We start from the raw sequence: 23,982 nt of genomic DNA, 5'->3' as shown, positions 1-23,982 counted from the left end.
GTAAAGAAAAATCGGGCCTGTCTGTGCAATCTCACTGTAGAATAGTTCATTAAACAGTCCTCCAGAGGACTATCTGACAGGAGTCAGCAATTTCAAACAAGTGTGCAATGGGGCAAACACTTAAAATGAAACAATTGCAAACCGCAATAATGAATGTTGAATTTGATTGGGTAATTCCACTGCTCATCAAGCCTAGAGAGCTCATGTGATTAAGATTGGAGTGAGGCAGATTTGCCATGTTTAACCATCTACCCCCTGCAGTTCAGCCAAAGGTAATCTGTTTTGATTAGAAGTTCCTCTAATTACAATCATATGTTCTGCTCTAAAGGCAAAAGGTACAGGTTCCATTATTGTCACATAATACTAAATTTAGAATGTAACATACATTAAATTCTTTAACTTTTGTCTACCATCAGGAAGACAGAGAGTTGCCACTCTGTCAAGCGCCCCTCACAGAAACCTGGAGTTCCTAGGCAGTCTCCCCCTGCCCCCCCCCCCCCCCCCCACAAGTACTAACCATGCCTGAGCCTGCTTTGTCCGGGTTAATGATTGAATTTCATTGTTTATTGATATGTGAACCAAGATACACAGAATGTTTTTTTGAGCTAGCCAAGTAAGTCAGCATGTTGTTCAAGAATAAAGACAAAAGTGCTGGGTATATTGTTATAATAAAACAAATGTACAGAGTAAACATAATGCTCTGTCCTTCATCCAGGTATATTCATGATGACCATAGGAGAAAGGTAAGTTGCAACAATAAGTCTTGAATATATTGCAAATTTGCTTACAATTGGCAGCAGGAACAGCAAGAATTAATAACCTTCCTAATAGATATTATGATTTAAACCCCCAAGGGATTGCTTAAGGTGGTATGTGGATGGAAATAAAAAGGTTAAGAACCACTGCTTTAAACCATTACAGCAGCCCACTTGATTTCTCCTCCATCTGCAAACATGCACATTCATTCTCCCCGCCATCAACATGCCATCTATAAAATACATTTCTCTTATTTCCCTGGGTTTTTCCAACACCATCTGCCAAGTTCACGTCCTCCTTTGCCAAGGGAAGAGCTTCAGTTGCACAGGTACGCCACCACCTGCAGATTCCCCTCCAAGCTGCTGCACTCCGCCCTATCTTGGAAAGGTGTCGCCATTTCCTCATCGCCATAGGGTTTAAACCTTTGAAACTGCTCACCCAATAGAACCATGAACAAGGAGTTCTGCAGCAGCTCAGAAAGATGGCTCACCACCATCTTCTCAAGGGAAATTAGGACCCTAAATACTGCCCTTGCCAGCAACATGTAGATCCTGAAATTAAAAAAAAATCCATGAATTAATGTCACTGAAAACCACACCTCCTGGTTGTTAATACATTATTTTTTTTGTGGGACCTTCCTGTGCACAAATTGGCAGCTGCATTCCTTTCATTACAGCTCTGACTACAATGGCTGGACAATATGAAAGGTACGACACAGATTTGAGATATTCTTTTTTCTCTTCCAAATTTCTGTTATTCCTTAAACTTCCATGCGCCAAAGTAGACAGTATTATTCAGGAAAAGAACTCGAGCCATTTGATCTTTATGTTCATAGCCTGAAAGGACAACATCTGTGCTTCTGCTGTATCAGTAGATGTTTGCGGAGGCAAGGCTGTGGTCAGCTTCAATTTTCAAGAGTCAGGTTTATCTGTTGTGAGATGTGCTGTCAGAACACATCTTGAGGGTTTCTGAAGGAGGAGGATTTTTGCTTTGAAAGAGGGAACATTGAATATTGGTGCCTCTTTAAGATGTGTAATAGGGATCATTTACACCACTTTAGCCAGCACATATGTCAATTAATTTGGGTGAAGTGTGTCTTGCGATTTTTACCAAATGCATTTAGTCATTAATATAATTCCTTCATTAAAGGGCCGGTACGGTTGGCGTCAATGGGCAGTACGGTTAGTGTTGTGGTTAGTGCATAGTATTACAGCATCAGCGTCCCGGGTTGGAATCCAGCATTGTCTCTAAGGAGTTTGCATGTTCCCCCCGTGTCTGCATGGATTTCCCTGTGAAGCAGTCACATTTAGCAAGTTCCTTCTGTACTTCTCTCCAACTGACTACATGAAAACCATAAAAATATTTTAGGATTTTAGTCCGTGGCCCCCCCTTAAAAGTGCTCTGGCCCATGGGTGGGGGAGGAGGTGTTAAGGGCTTCCATTAACAATGGCTGCTCTAGCACATTCCTAAATCCCAGAAAAATAATAAAAGATATTTAGGAATAGTTGTTAATGGGGCTTGAGGGAGACTCACCTTTACTACCCATATCCTTTAAAGATCGAGCCCTTAGACAAGAATTCTGTCTAAGAACTTTGGGAGAGATTGAGCTCCATATGGCTGTGAAAGTTATCTGGGTGGTAAGCAGAAGGTAATTAAACCATCCAACTGAAAGTACCGTAAAACATAGTTCAATTTACAGCTGGATAACAAAATACACCAGTTGTCCATGATTAGTTTAGACTTAATTCCTCTGAATTAAGCAGATTGATTATTTGAATGTGGTTGGAAAAGTGACACTGAAAAGAAGACTTGGAGTTCATAAGTAAATATTTTCTGACTAGTCTTCAATACTCAAAATGGAAATAGCCAGATATATCAAAAGGTAATCATTGCAATATTGCAGATCAGTGACTGCCAAGTTGGTGAAGCATAAGGATTCACTGGGGGTGTTGCGGATTAGGGGCAGTGATCATTTCAGTAGCAGCGCACATGACTCTCTCCTTGAGACATTGGTGATACATAATTAGTTTTAACCTTGATCTTGAACCCAGGTCTTCCAATATAGAAAACACCTGGTATCCAGCAGCTATGGGGATTAATAGATGCCGGATGTGTATTTTCCCGTTGTTTGAGACTTAACTAATGCACCTTTATTAGAATAAACAGTTTAAAAGACAAAAGTACTATTCAGTACTTACATTGAACAAACTTCACTTGCGTGAATATATAAACCTGAAAGCATTTAACTTTATTTTCAGTCACATTCTTTGAAAACATTTAACCGTCGCTGCATCTGCAGGTTCCTTCCCCTCCATGGAACTGCCCGAAAGATGAACAATAACATAAAACTATAGATAATTAACACACCCCCCCACCCCCATCACAAAATGTACAGATAGAGTCTCTTACGGGGATGACTCTTACTAAGCAGGGATAAGTAGACACTTTAAGAGAGTTACCCCAACGGTGAACGGCATCAACCAGCTCTTCATCCTGGGTGACGCCATTGCTGTTTCACACAATTTTTTTAAACAGTTGCTATGAGCAAAGCCCGACCAAGGCACACCACTCCCATCTTCACCAAAGGTTTATGTGTTATTTTGGAGAACATTCACTTTTACAATCTTAAACTTACAAATTATTTTATTCACATTTATTTTAATTTTTTAAATTTATTTTCCTTGTTTTTTTTTGCTGGTTGGTTGAGGCTGCCAGTTGCTTGAATTCCAGATACCAGGGATTTTAATGTATAAGAGAAAAATTAGATATGTCGTTGAAAAGAAATACAAAAAATAAATGGATGAAGACTGGGGAAGTTTAAGTGGCAACAGCTGAAGTTTTAACAATTTTTTTTGGTGTAACTTTCATACATCTTCATTTATTGCTCCTCCAGATCTGTCTGAACTGCTATGACACTCTCGATGCCTCAAGTCACACTTTTATTGTGTCAATTCTATGGGCTGTAAGATAACGCTCCATTCATGATTGTAATATGAGTCTTTATTTCTCCCACTCAGGTCAGTAGAAATAAAAATCAGGGGAGTTGCTCAATGAGCTGACACTCCATTATTGTGGAACTCAAAAATAATCCCACAATCCAATATTATCTTACTACAAATTAACTTTCACTTTTTCTTAACATACAGCACGGTAACAGGCCTTTCCGACCATGAGTCCGTGCCACCCAATTACACCCAGTTAACCTACAACCCCTGTAAGTTTTTGAAGGATGCGAGGAAACCGGAGGACCCAGAGGAAATCCATGCAGACACGGGGGGAACATGCAAACTCCTTAGAGACAATGCTGGATTCCAACCCGGGACGCTGATGCTGTAATACTATGCACTAACCGTAACACTAACCATATTGCCCATTGACGCCAACCGTACCGGCCCTTTAATGAAGGAATTATATTAATGACTAAATGCATTTGGTAAAAATCGCAAGACACGCTTCACCCAAATTAATTGACATATGTGCTGGCTAAAGTGGTGTACATGATCCCTATTACATGTCTTAAAGAGGCACCAATATTCAACGTTCCCTCTTTCAAAGCAAAAATCCTCCTCCTTCAGAAACCCTCAAAATGTGTTCCGACAGCACATCTCACAACAGATAAACCTGACTCTTGAAAATTGAAGCTGGCCACAGCCTTGCCTCCACAAACATCTACTGATACAGCAGAAGCACAGATGTTGTCCTTTCAGGCTATGAACATAAAGATCAAATGGCTCGAGTTCTTTTCCTGAATAATACTGTCTCCTTTGGCGCACGGAAGTTTAAGGAATAACAGAAATTTGAAAGAGAAAGAAGAATATCTCAAATCTGTGTCGAACCTTTCATACTGTACAGCCAATGTAGTCACAGCTGTAATGAAAGGAATGCAGTTGCCAATTTGTGCACAGGAAGGTCCCACAAAAAAAAATGATGTATTAACAACCAGGAGGTGTGGTTTTCAGTGACATTAATTCATGGATTTTTTTTTAAATTTCAGGATCTACATGTTGCTGGCAAGGGCAGTATTTAGGGTCCTAATTTCCCTTGAGAAGATGGTGGTGAGCCATCTTTCTGAGCTGTTGCAGAACTCCTTGTTCATGGTTTCAGTGTGGCGATGAGGAAATTACAACACCTTTCCAAGATAGGGTGGAGTGCAGCAGCTTGGAGGGGAATCTGCAGATGGTGGCGTATCTGTGCAACTGAAGCTCTTCCCTTTCTTGGAGAGGAATCTGCAGATGGTGGCGTACCTGTGCAACTGAAGCTCTTCCCTTTCTTGGCAAAGGAGGACGTGAACTTGGCAGATGGTGTTGGAAAAACCCAGGGAAATAAGAGAAATGTATTTTATAGATGGCATGTTGATGGGAGGGAGAATGAATGTGTATGTTTGCGGATGGAGGAGAAATCAAGTGGGCTGCTGTAATGGTTTAAAGCAATGGTTCTTAACTTTTTTATTTCCATCCACATACCACCTTAAGCAATCCCTTATTAATCACTGTTTTAATTGCACCTCATTGACTCGTTATGTGCACAGTTTCATAATTCCAAAGGAAATGGGCCAATGACAATTTTGTTCAAGCAAAATATTTCAGTAACAATTGGGTCTAGAGCAGTGATTCTCAACCTTCCCTTCTCACTCACATCCCACCTTAAGCAATCCTTTACTAATTACAGAGCACCGATGGCATAGGGATTACTTAAAGTGGGATGTGAGTGGAAAGAAAAAGGTTGAAGACCACTGGTTTAAAGAATGTTGTTGAAATTGCACCCATCCTTGCTAGTGGACTGTATCCATCATACTTCTGCGGAGGAGATGCAGTGTTAAGAGATGGAAACATTCACCACAGCATACCTACTGAATGATCTGAATGTAGCCATACTTTGTTGAGTTTTGGTTCAGCAGATGCCCTAGGATATTGATACAAGGTGGTGATATTGATATTAAGGGTAGGAAATTGAGCTCAATTTTATTGGTGAAGATTATTGATCAAGTACAGAGAATAATACCGAAGAAGTCATGGGAATTAATAAAACCACCAAAGGCCAATACAGAGCCAGAATACATATTTATTGGCACAAAATCTGTTTTGTGGCAGCATTATTGTGCATTACAGGTGCTTCTTTTCTTTGGCTTGGCTTCGCGGATGAAGATGTATGGAGGGGTAAAGTCCACGTTAGCTGCAGGCTCGTTTGTGGCTGACAAGTACGATGTGGGACAGGCAGACATGGTTGCAGTGGTTGCAAGGGAAAATTGGTGGGTTGGGGTTGGGTGTTGGGTTTTTCCTCCTTTGTCTTTTGTCAGTGAGGTGGGCTCTGTGGTCTTCTTCAAAGGAGGTTGCTGCCCGCCGAACCATGAGGCGCCAAGATGCACGGTTTGAGGCGATATCAGCCCACTGGCGGTGGTCAATGTGGCAGGTACCAAGAGCTTTCTTTAGGCAGTCCTTGTACCTCTTCTTTGGTGCACCTCTGTCTCGGTGGCCAGTGGAGAGCTCGCCATATAACACGATCTTGGGAAGGCGATGGTCCTCCATTCTGGAGACGTGACCTACCCAGCGCAGTTGGATCTTCAGCTGCGTGGATTCGATGCTGTCGGCCTCTGCCATCTCGAGTACTTCGATGTTGGTGATGAATTCGCTCCAATGAATGTTGAGGATGGAGCGGAGACAACGCTGGTGGAAGCGTTCTAGGAGCTGTAGGTGATGCCGGTAAAGGACCCATGATTCAGAGTCGAACAGGAGTGTGGGTATGACAACGGCTCTGTATATGCTCATCTTTGTGTTGTTTTTCCAGACTCTTTTGTGCAGTCTTCCAAAGGCGCTATTTGCCTTGGCGAGTCTGCTGTCTATCTCGTTGTCGATCCTTGCATCTGATGAAATGGTGCAGCCGAGATAGGTAAACCGGTTGACCGTTTTGAGTTTTGTGTGGCTCGCAAATTACAGGTGCAAAATTGTTATAAATTACATTCCATAAAAACAGTATTTAAAAAAAATAAATTAGGGGAAAAAAAGAGAAAATATGTGAGATAGTTTCATTGTCTGTTCAGAAAACTGATGGTGAAAGGGAAGAAGCTGTTTTTGTCTTCAGTTTCCTTCCTAATGGTACAGTGTGAAGAGGGCATGGCCTGGGTGGTGAGGATTCTTGATGCTGCTACAGGCTACTTTCTTGAGCCATTGCCTCTTATAGATGACTTAAAGGAGTGAAGACTCATGCCCAAAATGGCACGAGCTGAATTTGCAATTCTCTGTAGCCTCTTCCTGTCCTGTGCATTAGCACCTCCATACCAGACAGTGATACAACCAATCAGAATGCTCTCCACGATACACCTGCAGAAATTTGCAAGTGTCTTTGGTGACGTACCAAATCTCCTTAAACTCCTAACAAAATATAGCCACTGGCGAGCCTTCTTCATTACTAATCAATGAAGGCCCCGGATAGATCTTCAGACATGTTGAAACCAGAAATTTGTAGTTCTTTACCCTTTCCACTGCAGACCACTCAATGAGGACTGGTTTGTGTTCTCCTGGTTTTCCCATCCTGAAGTCCACAATCAGTTCCTTAGTTTGCTAATATTGAGTGCAAGATTGTTGTTGTGACAGCACTCAACTAACTGATCTATGCTTAGATCTGTGATTTTGCTGACAACCCTGGTATCATCTACATATTTATAGATGCATTTGAATTGTGCCTAGCCACACAGTCATGCGCGTAGAGTGAGGTGAGCAGTGGGCTAAGCACGCATCCATGAGGTGCGCCTGTGTTGATTGTCAGTGAAGAGGAAACATTGTTACCGATCCGCATTGACTGTGGTCTTCCAATGAGGTAGTCAAGTTAGCCGCTGCAGAAGGAGGTGCAGAGGCCCAGATTTTGAAGCTTGCTGACCAGTACTGAGGAGATGATAGTATTTAAAGCTGTGCTGTAATCCATGAAAAGCAGCTTGATGTACATGTTTATCGGGTGATCCAGGGCTGAATGGAGAGCCAGTGAGATTGCATCTGCTGTGGAGCAATTATGGTGGTAAGCAAATTGCAGTGGGCTCAGGTACGAATTAAATCTGGCTACGACCAACTTCTCATAGTATTTTATCACAGTAGATGTGAGTGCTACAGGGCCTCAGATTGCCATCTCATCCAGTTCATTCCACAGTCTAGCACTGGAGTGCCAACCAAGGCATTTGTCCTCCAGTGTTTCTTGTGGAACTCGGAATAATAACCTTCTGAATACTATTCTTTTCACCATTCCAGTTAAATATGAAAAGTAGAAAGAAGAATCTGAAATACATTAATGAATGAGCACTGAACTGTATTCCTGCAAATATGGGTCAGCCTGCAAATAAATCCTTAAATGAAAACTGTGCATATCTCTGGTTGCATTGGCTCTCTGTCTCTTTCAGATATTCGTGTAGGAAGGCAAAGAAAACATTTAGAAATGTTTTACTTTCTGTTTGGATGAGAAGGTAATTTGTACTGAAGGAGCTGATAGATCTAATTTGCTAAGGAAAGCAGCAAATTCCTACTTACCAGCACGACTGAATAAGTTCTTTAAGCATCCCACACTTTATGGCAGATAATAAATCGACTGTTCTGACTGAGTTTTGTCAACATTGTCACATGCCAACAAGGTTCTTGTTTACTTGGGTGGAATCAAAACCTGAGTCACCGGACATTGAGTAAAGAGTGGGCCCCACTATCAGAGATATTTTAAAGCTGAAAGACTTGGAAACAAAACACGTCATAAACTCTCAAAATTCAATTAGCATGATTTATTCTCCCTCACTGTTGGGCTGGGTTCCCCTGACTTAACTTTCACCTGCTTTTACCATCCAACAGGGAATAGTTGGTTCTCAGTACTCCTCAATTCTCCACATTCTCCATACCAGCAAGGCAAGAATCAGTCTCCTCAACTTCATCAAAGTGAGGATTATTAGTAAGAATTATAATACAGAGTGAAGAATTGGGAGCTTCACAGCCAACCATGATCCAATGCAAATATAACATATATAAATTAAAAAGTGTCATCCATTTGCAGATCACACAACAGTAATTGGACTCGTCAGCACAATAGAGAAGAGGTGGAAAATCTCGATGTGGTACAGGATTAACAACCCGAGTCTCAACGTGGACAAGATGAAGGAGATGATCATGGACCAGAAATGATCACCTTCCATTACACATCAAGAATTCTGTAGCGGAGAGTACCAAATTCCTTGGAGTTCTCTTAACTGGTGACCTACTGACAGCTCCTCATTTGTCAGGAAGGCGTAACAGTGACTGCACTGCCTGAAAAGACTGAAGTGGGCAAGGCTACCAGCCACCATTATGTCAACTTTCTACAGGAGCTCTGTCGAGAACATCCTGGCTGGCTACATCACAGTGTGGTACAGTTGCTTCAAAGAAATGGATCAGAGTTCAACCCACAGGACCATAAGAGTGCCAGAGAGGATCACCTCCCCCCCAACATAGACGTGATCTTCTGGGATTGTTGTCTAAAGATGGTGTGTAAAATCACTGAGGACCCCTTCCACCCTACAAACAGCATCTTTCCGCTACTCCCATCAGAAAAGAGATACAGGAGTATCTGAGCCAGCACCACCAGGCTGAGGAACAGCTTCTTCCCATTGGCAGTAAGAATGCTGAATGACCAAAGGAACTGCTCGGACTAACCATCCAAGATTCTCATACTCAAGAAACAAAATTAATTATTCATGTGGTGATATAACCACTACTCTGGCCAAACTGCAGGGGGCAACCACTGTACCTGAAGGTACGCAACCTGAGAGGCTGGCCCCACCTGCTGGCTGTCAATCACCGGCCCGTGTAAAGACTCAAACTGTTCCCTTCGGGGACAGTCAAACACGTGGAGCCAGCACAGATACTAAAACTGGTGTATGTTGAAGCTAATTAAAGCCTGTTGTACAGTCTGTGAACTTTGGGTCAGAATTATTTGCACAGCAGCACTCATAATGTGTGTGTGTGTGTGTGTGTGTGTGTGTGTGTACTTGTCCTGCATATGTATTGTTTGTCAAAAGGTGTGTTATGGCTGGTTGTGTTCCTGCATGTTTTGCACTAAGGACCAGAGAACGTTGTTTCGTTGGGTTGAACTTGTCCAATCAGATGATAATAAACTTGAATTGATGGCCTTTGAAGAGGGGCTATAGAATGTTAGTCATAGAGCATAGAACAGGCTCTTTGGCCAAAAGGGTCCACTTTGACTAATATGGTCCTCTGGGCAAATCCCATTTGCCTAAACTTAATCTGTATCCAAGCCCCTCTTATCCATAAATCTGTCGAAATATCTTTTCAATGTTGCTATTGTTAGTTTTCATTCCAGATATGGATCACCCTCTGAGTGAAAAAAATCCCTCTCAGGTCACACCTAAATCTTTCCCCTTTCACCTATGCCCTCCAGTTCCATAATCATCTACCATTTTGAACATTCATTTTATCCATTTCTCCTTATGATCTTTTAAACCTCAAAGATTACCAGCAGCCTCCTAAATTCTAGGAAGACCCATCCTTTCCCTATAACACAGCCCCTCTGGTTCCATCAACATCCTAGTGAGTTTCTGAACCTAATTTATTGATGAATTTCCAAAAGCTGAGTAACCAGAACTGTACACAGTCCTGTAAGTGTGGCTTCACCAACATTTTGTACAGCTGAATCATGTGTTCTCAACTTTTGTACCCTGTATAGCATCTAATTATGCCCAATATGACAAATGCCTTTGCACCATCTGAGTTGACACTTCCGAATGCACCCTAGAGGTGTCTCCTCAACAACGGTCTTCCGTTCACCGTGCAAGTCCTATCCTAGTTTGACTTTGAAAATGCAACATCATACACTTGTCAGAATTAAATCCACTCCTTGATCCACCTTCCCAACTGATCTAGATTTTGTTATAAACTTAGACATCCTTTCTCACTGTCCAAAACACCATTAATTTTGGAATTATCTTCAGATTCACTAATTAGTTTAACTATATTGCCATCCAAATCATTAATATAGATGACAAACAACAGTGGACCCAGGAATGATCCCTCTGGCACATCACTGGGCATGGGCCTCCAATCAGAAAAATGCCCTTCCATTTCTTACTCTGTCTCCTTCCATGAAGCCAGTTCTGAATCCAAAGGGCAAACTCACTTTCGATCCCATGTTATGTGACCTTCCAGACTAACCAGCCGTGTGGGTTTTGATTACACTGGTCAACAAAGATTTTGCTTCCTGAATATTTTCATGTGTACTTATGGATTTTGGGCTTAAAACTTTCCTATCACATACCATTTTATTTTAGATATAACACATTTTTGAGAATTCCTGTCATATCTTAAGTCTACTTCAAGCATACAAAACTATGAAGTATTACATGTAATTGAAAATTCATTTTCTGCATTCGCACTCGGACGTCTTCCCTGCTGATCTTGGTGATGAACATGGTGGAAGTTTTCACTAGGACAAGACGACCATGGGAAATTTGTATCAAGGCAATTGAAATCCATCAATGCTGGCCGACTACTGTTGGACACTGACACAAGAGGCATCAGATGGTGAGTACAAATGAAAATCAGTGGCAAAACAGCTTTAGGTTAGTTGAATTAACGCAATGTGCCAGCATCATTATGTGATTCAACATGCTAAATTCAATAAAGCTAATTTAATGTTTCTCCAACTTCCTATGATACCTTGAAGTTGTCTATCGTAACCCCCATATTTTTTAAAGAAAGAAAACCTTGTGAAAAAACTTCTTCTCCAGTGAATTTATTGAGCTGATACAAGTCTTTGAGAGAGGAAGGGAGATAGATTGTCGTCTATCATTGCTATCTCACATGTGAATGGCTGAGAACAAGGTTTGCTTTGTACATTATTCTGAACATAATTTAAACAATGGATGTTGGAAACATTGTCAATCCAGAGAAAGGCTAGCTGGTGGAGGGAAAGTACAAGAAGTTTTTATGATCATTGTTGGGAATTTATACAAATCTCCTTTAGGCAAGAAGGGGAATAAAACTGGGAGAAAAGGAAACATTTTGTGACGTGCAAGCTTGAAACATTCATGTAGTTTATAAAGACCTTTTTTCCTGGACTGTTTCATAAAGTAGAATATTGAGTATGATTTGAAACCCAGATCACAAAGTAATTGTAATATTTTGTCAGCACCTTGGCTTTTCCTAGTACAGTAGCTTTATCCTTACGCTCCATCCAGATCTGGAACTTTACACCTAATGGGTCAGTATGTGATGAGGTCTTCACTGAGTAAGAACCACCATCTGCCTTGCATTAAATCTGGGCAAAAAAAAGCACATCCTTTGTTTTCTACAGCCCACGAATGGAATTGCCTCCTGCAATAAAATTTCACTTAAATCTCTCGGTCATTAAAGAAAAAGGGAAAAAGCAACACTGTCCAGATGTCTTGAGGGAATGTACATCTGTTCACATTATTTGCTGAATTTGCTTTTAAATGGATATTAAATTATTTAAACTGTTTGAAATGTATTACATCGAGAGGTCTTGATTTGGAGAGGTTTGTTTTCTTCCTCTCAAAGCAGGACCCCTGTGTTGAATTAGTTGTCCTTGGCTAACTTGTTTTTCTTAATCTGAATTGGGAAGATAGACTTCTCTGGACCACTATACCTTCTTTTTGCCTGCCCTGGTTCGAACAATATTCTTGTACCATTCAGAATCTTGCCAATTTACAAGAATATCCATAAATAAGTACTAGTCTGTATATGCCAAAGCATTTTACCATCCTTCATGTTGAATCTTAAAGTTTGGAGGCTTTGCAGAGGTAAAGTTCACACAAAATTTCAAATCTGATTTTTACCACAGATTTCAGGAATAAGACGCTGAAAGTATGGATGGACAATTGAAGCTGTGCAACAGGCATGATTGACCATCCTTTGATTTGCTTATTGTCACCTCTACCAAGAGGCAGTGAAAAGCTTGCTACCCAGACAAGGGACATCCAGAAGTAAAACACAAAAGTCTGCACACCATGGTTGAAGTAAAAACACAATGCTGGAGAAACTCAGCTTGGCAAACAGTGTCCTTTATAGAGCAAAGATAAAGATACATAGCCAATGTTTCAAGCTTGAGGCCTTCATCAAGGTATGAAAAATGGTAGGGGGGAGGGTCAAGAGGATGAGCATGGTCCAAAAGGCAGAAGGTAATAGGTGAATAAGGGGAGAGAGGAAACACCAGCAAGCAGGGGGAGGAGGGATGGCTCTGTGAATGGAGTGGGATAGGGGTGGAAAGCCAGAGAAAAGAAAACAAAGGGAAAGGGGAAGGAAGGGGAACAGAGAGTAGCAGAAACCGGCGAAGTTGATGTCAATGCCATTTAGTTCAGAATCAGAATTTATTGTCATGAACAAGTCACAAAATTCAGTATTTCGCCAAAGCATCATCGGGAAAATATTCATATTATAAAGGAAGAGGTTCCATTATTGTCACATAATATTACATTTAGAAAGTAACATACATTAAATTCTTTAACTTTGTCTACCATAAGGAAGACAGAGTCATCACTTTTTCCAGCTCCCCTCACAGAAATGAGGCCCCAGCAAGGAATGATCTCGCAATCCCTGGTTTAACCAGTGCTCCAATCACTGAGCTATCAGAGCCTCCATCTTATAAATCATCTTACAATATAAACAAATATAAAAATGATAGGGCACAAAAAGTAAGGTTCATTGATTATTCAGGAATCTGATGGCAGCGGGGAAGAAGCTGTTCTTGTACCGCTGAGTGCTCATCTTTAGACTCCTGTACCTTTTTCCCCAATGGTAGCAGAGTGAAAAGGACATGGCCTGGATGGTGGGGATCTTTGAGGATAGAGGCTGCTTTTTTAAGACACCGACTCATGTAGTTGTCCTCGATGGTGTGAAGTCTGGTGCCTGTTATGTCCCAGGCCAAGTTAACAACCCTCTGGAGTTTATTCTTGTCCTGAGAGTTGGCACCTCCATACCAGACAATGATGCAACCAGCCAGAATGCTCTCCACGGTACACCTGTAGAAGTTTTCGACAGTCTTCAGTGACATACCAAATCTCCTCAAACAGTTGAAGAGTGCCCAGGTGGAAAATCAAGTGTTGTTCCTCCAATCGATTGGTGGTCCCGGTGGGACAGTACATGAGGCCATGGAGAGACACGTGAGTGGGGCGCAGAACTGAAGTGGTTGACCATTGGGAGATCCCTGTCACTGATGCAGACAGAGAGCCCAACGAAGCTATTTAGTTACATCTAGCAATAATACAGCGATAAATCAAAATAGAAGGATTGCGTTACAGTAAATCAAAACAAGCAGGGTACAGAGATTCCAAACTGGTCCCGGCAAAATATCACAAATCTGGGCTTATTTCACTCTGTTCAAGTCTGAAAAACTCCTCAGGTCCAAACAACAGTAGCACTGTGGTTTCTCCACGATTTGCAGTGGTGACTAGACCACAGGCAGCAGAAAGAAAAATAATCAGACACACTTGAGAACAGTTGAGAAAAATGAAAAATGATTATACAAACATTTGAAGATGATGGTTATTTAAAAATGTAGGCAACTGCTGTTAATTAATTAAAAACAGAAGCATCGAAAAAAAGCCATCCAAATGGTCAGTGACGCTATTCAAATGAATGGGACCGCTCTTGGTACATTGGGTATCAATGGCATAAATCACAACAAAGTATATTCAGTTCCTCATTATACCTTTGCTATGTAAAGTAACACTGTTTGATTTGCTGAGTTTCTCCACTATTGTGCTTTTACTCTATTCAGCTTCTCTGCTGGATTCCGTGGCAGAGCAGAAGTTAAATGGGAGTATATCTGGTCACCAACATGTTCCTGTGTTCCGTATGCAAGGCATGAGGACCATTATACAGAAGCGGCTCAGCTGTCATCGAGTTCTCGTTCAAGGATGGTAATTACTGCCAGTGACACAGTTTGCATCAGCCACTGGAGCTTGTTGGTTCAATTCCAACCTGATCCTTTGAGCAGGCAGTGAAGCCACGAGGCTTAGGATTTTGAGATCGTTCTTTCAATCGGTTGATCTAGGTTTGATGATGTTATCAGATCCCAACAGCAATTTCAACACTGACCCGAGTAAGGAAGGTGTAAAGAGCCATTCAGGAGATGAGAGTAGGATGAGGTATAGGTAATAGTAGTGAGAATGCCAGATCATCTTATTTGATTTCCGTCATCACACTTCGTTGATGTGGAACACAGAAGAAAGATTTAGGTATCCCTATTTAGCATCCACCAGACCCTTCTGCAACCCTCCTCCACACAAATCTTCCTTTGGTCCCACCCAATGTTCCAGCTTTTCTGCCAGCTTTGCCCATCGCATGGAAAATGTGCTAGTTAGTTCTGGGATAATATATTTTCAAGAAGAATATAGATTGGTAAGTCCCCCCATGTCCTCTTCAACTAAAGACACGATTATGCTAAGCTTAGTACAGTAAAACCCCTGTATCGCGCACCTATGGGGATTGGTAGATGCTGGATAAGTGAATTTGCTGGTAGCTTGAGATCGCATGTTGCGCGACGAGCAAGCTGACTGCTGGGGGTGCCAACTTTAAACTTCTGTATTTTTTACCCATTTACTTCCCGTGATTTTTTTTTACCGGTTGCTTGAGGCTGTCGGTCACTTGAATTCTGGATAATGGGGATTTTACTGTACTCCACTTATGAAAGTCCATAGAAGAAACTCCAGATATGAATGCATTGTATAGGCCACACAGCAAGACTTTCTACCTCTTCTCTCAACTTACTGATGCCACGAATTTTCTCAACCCCAAGAATTCTATGCAAGAATGATGAATGAGCTTGCTTTGGCCTTCTCCTGAATGTAGCCAAATGACTTGCCCATATGCAACCACCATTTTCTGCTGGACACAAATAGCTACATTGACTATCACAATGCCCTTTTTTTCTATCTGCAGGAGTTCCAGAATTTCCTCCATGATTTTGATTCAGATTTATTGTCAGAGTGCATACAAGACATCACATCCAACCCTGGGATTCTTTTTTTCCTGTGGGTGCGGCAGAATTACCACTAATTGGCCACGCAAAAGATAAACTGTACACAGCGTAAACATGTAAACAGACAAAGAACTGTAAAAAGATCATGAATGTAAACAAACTGACTGTGCAATGCAGAGAAAACAAAAAGATAATCAATAAAGTGCACAAGTAAGAGACCTTAAATGATTGTCGTTCAGGAGTCTGATGGTGGAGAGGTAACAGCTGTTCCTGAACCTGGTGGTGAGGGTCTTTCATGATTGCTGCTGCTCTCCAATGGTAGCGCTCCCTGTAGATGTTCTCAACAGTGGGGAGAGTCTTACCTGTGTTGTCCTGGGCTGTGTCCACTATCTTTTGGAGGGCTTTATGCTCAGGAGTGTTGGTGTTTCTACACCAGACCATGATGCAGCCAGTCAGCACACTTTCCACCACACCTCTGAAGAAATTTGCCAGGGTTTTTGACTTCATATCAAACCTCCGCAAACTCCTTAGGAAGTAGAGGTGCTGATCTGCTTTCTTCATGATGCCATCGGTGTTTTGGGTCCAGGAAAGATCCTGAGCGATAGTGATTCCAAAGAACTTAAATTTGCTCACCCTCTCCACCTCTGATCTCCCAATGATCACTGGATTGTACATCTCTGGCTTTCTTTTCCTGAAGTCAACAATCACCTCTTTAGTTTTGGTGACATTGAGTGCAAGTTTAGTGCACCACTCAGCTAGGTTTTCAATCTCCATCCTGTACGCTGACTCATCCCCTTCCTTTATACAACCCACTACCGTAGTATCGTTGGCAAATTTGTAGATGGCGTTGGTATCATACTGAGCCACACAGACATGTAAAGTGAGTTGAGCAGGGGGCTAAGAATACTCCTCTGTGGTGCTCCAGTACTGATGGAGATTGTGGAGGAGAAGTTCTTACCAATCTTCACTGATTGTGGTCTGGAGGTGAGGAAATTCATGATCCAATTCCACCTTGGGGTGCTAACTCTCAGGTCTTAGAGTTTGCTGATCAGTTTTGAAGGGATGATGGTATTAAATGCTGAACTGTAGTTGATAAAGAGCATCCTGATGTATGCATTTTTGCTGCCATGTGTTCCAGGGCTTTATGTAGAGCAAGTGAGAAGGCATTCGCCGTAGACCTCTACTGCAACAGGTGAACTGGAAGACATTCATGTCACCGCTCAGACAGGAGCTGATACGCTTCATCACCAGCCTTTCAAAACATTTCATCACTGTCGATATAAGTGCTAGTGATTGATATCATTAAGGCAGGTTACTGCTCTGTGCTTGGGCACCGGTATGATAGATGCCTGTTTGAAACAGGTGGGTACCACACACTGCTGGAGTGAAATATTGAAGATATCCATGAATACCTGCCATTGTGAACTTCAAGACCATTATAGTTTTGTTACTGTTGCCATTCCTCTTCCAATCACTTCCTTCCTCAGGTTTGACAATCTATTGCAAGTATGCTGACAGAGTGAGTTTTGCTGATGTCCATTCCAGTTTTCCAGGCATATCTCAGGGATATTTAAGGCTTAGTGGGATATGGGCCATGCAGGAAATGGGAACTACTCAGATGGGCAACATGTTTGGCTGGCATGGCTGAGTTAGGCTGTAAGGCCTGTTTCCATGCTGTATAACTCGATAACTCTGTTATAGTCACCAAGCTGGCTTTGTTGTGGTAATTCATCAGTTTCTAATCATTAAAAGTAAGGTCAATGTTATTGTTATTTTTAAAATATACAATACAATCTCAGTAAATGAAGATTGGGGTGGCACAGCTGGTGTAGTGGTTAGTACAACACCTTTATAGTGCCAGCATTCAGGTCCGGACCAGGGTTCGAATCCTGTACTGTCTGTAAGGAGTTTGTGTGTTCTCCCTGCATCTGCGTGGGTTTTCCTCAGGGACTCTGGTTTCCTCCTACCGCTTGAAACCTAGGTTAATTGGGTGTAAATTGGACAGAAAGGTCTCGTGGGATGAAATGGTCTAATTATTGCGCTGCCTGTCTGTATATCTAAATTTTTAAAATAAATTTATTTTGATCACTGAGAATGTGGCTTTAAAAATACTTTCAAGCAGCTGGATTACCTTTGATAAAGATATTTAAATATGAACATAGAGAAATTCCATATACAATGTATTCGGAGATTCATCTTCACTGAAAGCTGTAAGTTCAGTTTGAGTGGAGAATGTTATTTTTGATGGATTGGAGAAAGGAGATGCAATATCATAAAATCATAAAACTTTTTTTCAGACATACAGCACAATATCAGGCCCCTGCCACCTAATTGCACCCAATTAACCTCCAACTCCTGATACATTTTGGACAGTGGAAGGAAACCAGAGCCTTTGGTGGGGGCGGGGGTGGGGGTGGAAAACCCATGCAGACACAGGGAGAACGCACAAACCCCTTACAGACAGCACAGGATTCGAACCCCAGTACTGATCGCTGATTCTGTAACAGCGTTGCACCAAATGTGATACTAACCATGCTGTGTAGAAGCAGAATTAGGCCATTCAGCCCATTGAGTTTCCATTCAAATCATAGCTGATATATTTTTCCTTTCAACCTCCATTCTCCTGCCTTTTCTCTACAACATTTGATGCCTTTACCAATCAAAAACTTATCAGTCCAATGCCTTGTAAACCCTCAGCATTAAATGCTTGTCTCTGTCGATTTTTTTCTTGGTATTTCCATTAATCATTTCCCTGAGTTCAGGACTTCAATAAGATTGGAGAAAAAAGTTTGGAGAAAACATGAGATAAATCAAAAAAAGTGAAATCTCGTTAGAACGCGATTCGTTAATCCACGGAATCGCTAAGAGCGTGGGTGTCTGTGGACCCCAAACATTGATTTTAGGATGCCAGGCTAACAGCCACAAACTCAAAAATGGACTCTTACGGCTCATTTACAAGATGTATATGTTAAAATATGTGGAGTTTAAAGGTCTTATTATAGGGTTTGAGTCACAGTATTCTGTTTTCCTGCTTCCTGAATCACGACATATATGCATCTGTTCCGCGACTCGGCTGAAACGTGGTATGAAATCTTGGACCCCAACTACCGCGTTCTAATGAGGTTTTACTGTAGCAGTACTTTACTGGCCGAATTGGAGAGCAGTATGTGACCGGTGAAAATAATCTTATACTGCTGAACATGGCCTGGAAACCAAATGGACAAATCCTGTATGTCATCAATTAAGGAGGAAACTCAAACAGAAATGAAGAAACATTTTTTTTTTAAAAACAGAAGTGTGCCAGAAGCTAGCAATGAGATGGTTTCAGCTAATATGACTGCAATGTTTGTTGCAATCAAACAGTGAGTGGGTGGACATGGGCTCTAAACTAAATGCCCTGACAGTTCCTTCTACTCACTTCACTTCCTGGAGAGTCTATTGGCAATCACCTCAAGTTGCAATGATAACTGCACCAAACCTTCCAAGAACCTAACAGGATTCTTTCATAAAATCAGCCAGTGCATAATCGTGTGAATGTATCTAACCGCAACCTGGACAGCACCAGTTTTCTTCCTGGTAAATGATGAGTTAGCTCCCATTTTGGGACAATAGCTTGAATGTCTATAACTTGGAGGACTATGATCTGCAGGGCTACACAACCAAGATGGAATAAAGCCAAGTAATTCTCAATGGGCCAAAATGGCTTCCTTCGAAGACATAACCTTTCACAATCCTGCTGCCAGCATTTTATCTCATAACTAGGTGGCCTCTTATCACACAGAGCATGCTTCTCCTCTCCATTTTATCCAACACTGTGCTGATTCATCTATCCCCCACCCTCTCAGTCCCTTTCTTCTAGTCATTTGATATCAGACAGAGGACTTCAGGCACCACAGCCACTTCCAGCAAAGCTGTGGCTCAGTGAAATGTGCCCTTTAAGAGGTGGATTCTTGGTGTCAATTAGCTCAGGAGCAGTAGGCAGGTGTGTGAAATTTAAGTAATCTTTGTCAGGACCTTCAGAGTTGCTCACTGATAGCTGTTGTGCATTTTAGATGCTGGGATATATTTTTTAATAGGATTGCAGTCTAAAATTACCACAGAAATGCACTGATGTGAATTAGTGCAGCTTACCGACTTTCATTCAGCTGTAGTAAAAGCTCAATGCTGGAGAAACTCGGCAGGTCAGTATACTTTATATCGCTAAGATAAAAGGTACAAAACCAACGTTTCGGGCTTGATATATCTTGATGAAGGGCTCAAGCCTGAAACATTGGTGGTGATACGACCACCAGCCTCCTGCAGGGGGCGATCTCTGTACCTGCAGGAAGACCACCTAAGGGGCTGACTCCACCTGGCCGGCTGTCAATCAGCAGACCCAAATATAAACCTGAGCCAGCCCCTCCTGAGCCAGTTACACAGGGAGCCACCAAGGCATGAACTGGTGTTCAGACTTTTACCTGAATAAAGCCTGTTGTACAGTCTTTTGAGTCTTGTGCTTGCTCGCTGCTACCTGAGCGCCCCACACATGTCTCTTTTATCTTTTCTATATAGAGAACACTGATTAACCTGCTGAATTTCTGCAACACTGTGTTTTTACTTCAACCAGTGTCTGCAGAATTTTGCTTCACTACATTTAGCAGTAATTGAATTTTCTCACCTTTCCTGTGTCACCTTTTCTCCTTCCAAAGGCCAGAAAATACTCAGTGCTCATTGCAGCCCTGGTGGTGGAAGCAGAGGGACGACCACGTTAGATGTGGGCTAAAGCATGAGTCAAAACGAAAATTAAAAACTTAGTGAATTGCTCGGATATACACTCAATTTCTTGTCATCTGAGAATGACCTTTAATGAACCATACAGGCAAATGATATTTTAATAAAGAAGTGTTGCAGAGAAGCCAACTTCCTGAATAATTGTAGTATTGAGTTAAAAGCATTCCTTGCAAACTCCCGAATAAAATTGGCCTTTCTAATGGAACAATAAAACTGAGTAAGACTGCTATCAAAGGCAGGTAACAAAATCTAGGCTGTCTATCATTGTCCAGGAATGCCTGGCAGACTGAGGATTTTATTTTGTTCTGCATTAGGAACAGCAGCTGTGGTCATTTCTCCACCCACCTACAATCCCCTGCGCAGGATTCACTGCCTGGGCGAGACTTAACACAACAGTGAGCGGGGCCATCAGGAATCTGCTGCATCAAGTAGCCATTTCTCAGACTACATTCCCCAGGCACCTCAGTGAACAGCATTAATTAAAAAAGAAAAGCACAGAAATGCAAAAGAACAAAGCTATATATTATCTTTATTTATGCGTCTTTGAGGAGAGATGACTTATAGTGAGTGGCTGAGGCCCTTATTGGACTCTTTGTTGTTGGAGTTATGTTTAAGCAAGTTATGTCTGGATGGTAATTGTCCCGATGTCTAGACATTGATGATATGATCACACAGCTATGTGTGGACATTCTATGTTTGTCACATTTTCCATGATTGCCTGCACATTCTGCTTCAGAGGACATTATTTCCTTTTGCAAATGTTTTGTATCCTATCTCTTACCCATTACCACTCTCTTCAATAATATCCCCATTTCCCCCAATGCTACAAGCAGTCAGCCCAAGACCCCCAGCATGAGCAGGAGAGCCAAACGATAGCAAAGATCTACCCTTATTTCAGACTTTAACCAATGAGTATTATTGTCTATCTTGATTGATTTAACCCTTTCATAATATATATTCAGGATTGAGTCCATGGATCCAGACAAAGTCCATGGATAAACTACAGTGGTGGTTGAGTATAAAACCCGTACTGGAAAATGGGGACACAGAGCATATGTGCTTGTCGGTAGTCCCCGAAGTCCAGGACACAGTATAGGAGCACGCTGGTGGTCCCTGAAAACAGAATCACGGACTCCAAAGGGTGCCGTTTAAAATTTTTGCCCTGGGCGACTTGAAGAAGAGAAACAAACACGGTGATTAAATTACTGGGATAATAGAAATCAGAATTAATGACCTGAAGAGAAGTGCTTGGAAACTGGATCCATTTCCACACCTTCTTAAGTACCATTTGCACTTGTAGGATGGTGGTGCTAATCATTTCTGGGTTGGTTATTGACTAATGAGAAATTGGTCAAGGCCCTTCCAGGCACAATGCACTTTGGCACAGCCGACCTTTCCCCAGTATCAGAAACCCACCCAAGGATATTATTGGTGTAGAGTGACCATTCATATTAACAGACAGAAATCGCTTGTTTGCAATGGGACCCTTGGCATATGTTTATAACTCAAGAACAGAACAGGGCGAGGTTGTGTAAATAAAAGGATCCCTGTAGCCTGTTCCAGGCACATTTTTTAGATGATTCACAAGAATTACTGACAACAATCATATCCTTGCAGTATTATTCATTGCAGTGCAATAATGCTGTCTTCACTAGCATATGGGTGAACTTTTGACTCAGTGGTTTGGGCCAGTCACTGCATGGGGGTTTTCCACCATGCCACAGAATGCCTTGCCCCCGCTCCGCCAACAGGTACTCCCCAACATACGTCCGTGTTCTCTTCTGGAAGACCGGGCGCATCTCGGAATGGATGCACGTTGGGGAATTGCTCTACCTGTGATACTGAAGTGTAAAATGATCAATTTCCTATCTCCGATTCCTTTTCATTCTCTTTGCTGCTGTGGACCCTGTAGACTCTACTGGCCTCTAAAAATCTGTCTGACCTTCAGAATATTGAGCAACAGAATCAGAAAAAAATGGGACACAAGGAGCTAAAATGCAGTGAAATATCTCAACATGGTGGCCACTAAGGCCAGTTCTTATGAAAGATTGGACAACAGCCAACATGGGGGGCCACCAAGGCCAGTTCTCGTGAGAGGTTGAACACCAGCCAACATGGCAGCCACCATAGGCCCAATTTTCACTGTAATCGTTATAGGTATTATATATTTTCTTTTTAAAAAAATTTTGGTCGTATGTGTAGATGGATACAAGTCAAACAGATTGAAAAATTGGGAGTACCTGTTCTGTGTCTGCTATGAGAATGGCGTTAAGTGCTGCCATGCATTCCTAAAGTCAACATGGCAATAACATAGCAGCTGCAATCACTTTATGCATGGGATCTGTAAAAGTTTTACCACAATTCAGTGTGAAAAAACACTCAACTGTCTCCACTGAGTTTGCTGTCAATTTTCTGATTTATTTTTCTGGGTCAGCTGATTGGGAGCAAACACTGCACAATTGAGTTCCAATTTGGCCCATTCATAGAATTCCATTTGACTATTCGGACCATGTTGGTTTCTAAAATAGCAATCTCATTTTTCGCCTCTTTCCCCAGAGCCATGATGAGCATGACATAATCAAATTGCTGGAAAATCCCAACACCTTCAGGAAGCACAATCTGCCCACATATGATTACAAACTCCTAGTAACCAGCTGGACTCTCCAAAGTGGCTCAGAAGGCCAATCAGTTACAGTTCCCTCTGTAATGTTTGGCAAAGACATTTTTCTTTTATTTGCCACTGGGCACCACAATTTTAAATTTGTAATCAAACAATTCATGTGATTAAAGTGCACATTTCAGATTTTATTCAATGGTATTTATATTAAAACATCATGTTTAGTACTTAGTTTCAGATCCCAGCACCTGATGACTGCGATTCATAGTCATCACCAGGTGCTGAGTGTCTTCTCTGGTGATGCTCTGCCAGGCCTCTACTGCAGTGGTCTTCAGCTCCTGCTTGTTTCAGGGGCTTGTCCCCTTAAGTTTTCTGGATTTAGATTGGCTTGGCCATTCAAGAATTTTCCAGTTTTTAGCTTTGAAAAATCTCCTTAGTTGCTTTAGCAATATGTTTGGGATCATTGTCTTGCTGTAGGATGAAGCACCATCCAATGAGTATGGAGGCATTTGCTAGAATCTGAGCAGATAAGACATTTCTATACATCTCAGAATTCATTTTGCTACTGGTCCAGGCACGTTTTTTTAGATGATTCACAAGAATTACTGACAACAATCATATCCTTGCAGTATTATTCATTGCAGTGCAATAATGCTGTCTTCACTAGCATATGGGTGAACTTTTGACTCAGTGGTTTGGGCCAGTCACTGCATGGGGGTTTTCCACCATGCCACAGAATGCCTTGCCCCTGCTCCGCCAACAGGTATATCATCAATGAAGATAAGTGCACTAGTACTCAGTCCCTGTGGCAGCCACACATGCCCAGGGCATAACATCCCTACCCACCATATTCCTGCACCTGTGGCTCCTTCCATTAACTCCTG

The 23,982-nt window shown here is 41.8% G+C and overlaps 1 long non-coding RNA gene across 3 annotated transcripts in view; it reads right to left on the bottom strand.

Annotated features, from left to right (window-relative positions):
* Positions 1-632: 632 nt before the first annotated feature.
* The window catches only part of LOC138739774 (uncharacterized), a 112,101-nt gene continuing 88,751 nt past the window's right edge, over positions 633-23,982 (bottom strand). For all 3 annotated transcript variants that reach the window (XR_011342411.1, XR_011342409.1, XR_011342410.1), the window contains 2 exons: positions 20,369-20,429; positions 633-1,307 (listed from right to left, as the gene is read on the bottom strand). This is a non-coding gene — a long non-coding RNA (uncharacterized lncRNA). The remainder of the gene's footprint in view (positions 1,308-20,368; positions 20,430-23,982) is intronic.

The sequence above is a fragment of the Narcine bancroftii genome, chromosome 7 (assembly GCF_036971445.1).
Source record: "Narcine bancroftii isolate sNarBan1 chromosome 7, sNarBan1.hap1, whole genome shotgun sequence".
In the NCBI taxonomy this organism is placed as follows: domain Eukaryota; kingdom Metazoa; phylum Chordata; class Chondrichthyes; order Torpediniformes; family Narcinidae; genus Narcine; species Narcine bancroftii.
This window is presented reverse-complemented; position numbering and strand designations above follow the sequence as displayed.